We start from the raw sequence: 740 nt of genomic DNA on the forward strand, positions 1-740 counted from the left end.
TGTGCGTTTGTTGTATTGCTTGTGTCTGATTGGGAATATCAGAGATATTTCTCTTGTTGAAACAAAGATTTCATGTCTGGTTTAATCTCATCTTCCACTGATGCTTCCAAAGTGGCTAAATATTCCAAATCAGTATTCAATTCACAGAACTCGATCACCATCAACGGGGTCAACAAATTTTAACAAAATTATAATGAAATTGCGGCATTGCATATTTTAAATACGATGAATTCAAATAGAATGCGGAAATCTAATTCCAAGACGCACCTGTACAGATCGTCTTCATACACACAAACAAACATCATCCATACATCATCCATATATAGGAGTGTTAGCTCAGTGGTTAACGCCGGTGCCTTCCAATCATAAGGCCCCCAGTTCGAGTCACTCCAAGATTAATGTATGTCATCCAGTTTAATACAGACTTGTTGAAAATTGACAATTCATAATCATGGACATTAAATATGAATGTAAGAGACTGACTTCGGTCAGCTTGCTGCTTTGATAAGCCAATGAGGCTTCTTTGCAAGTTCCTGCTTGCAGGAGGATCTAAAATACATACATTCATACCGTCTCCTAAAGGCGATAAACTTGTGAATAACGGGTCATTTATAGTTTGTAATACCCTCTTTTCATATCTCATACAACAACTTAGAGGTGTTTTTCCTTACAGTATTTGTTACTGTTTTACCATAAGCAGACTTACCAAGGCCCCCACCCCCACCAATACACACACACAA

Source organism: Apostichopus japonicus, chromosome 13 (genome assembly GCF_037975245.1).
Source record: "Apostichopus japonicus isolate 1M-3 chromosome 13, ASM3797524v1, whole genome shotgun sequence".
NCBI classification, from domain to species: Eukaryota; Metazoa; Echinodermata; class Holothuroidea; order Aspidochirotida; family Stichopodidae; genus Apostichopus; species Apostichopus japonicus.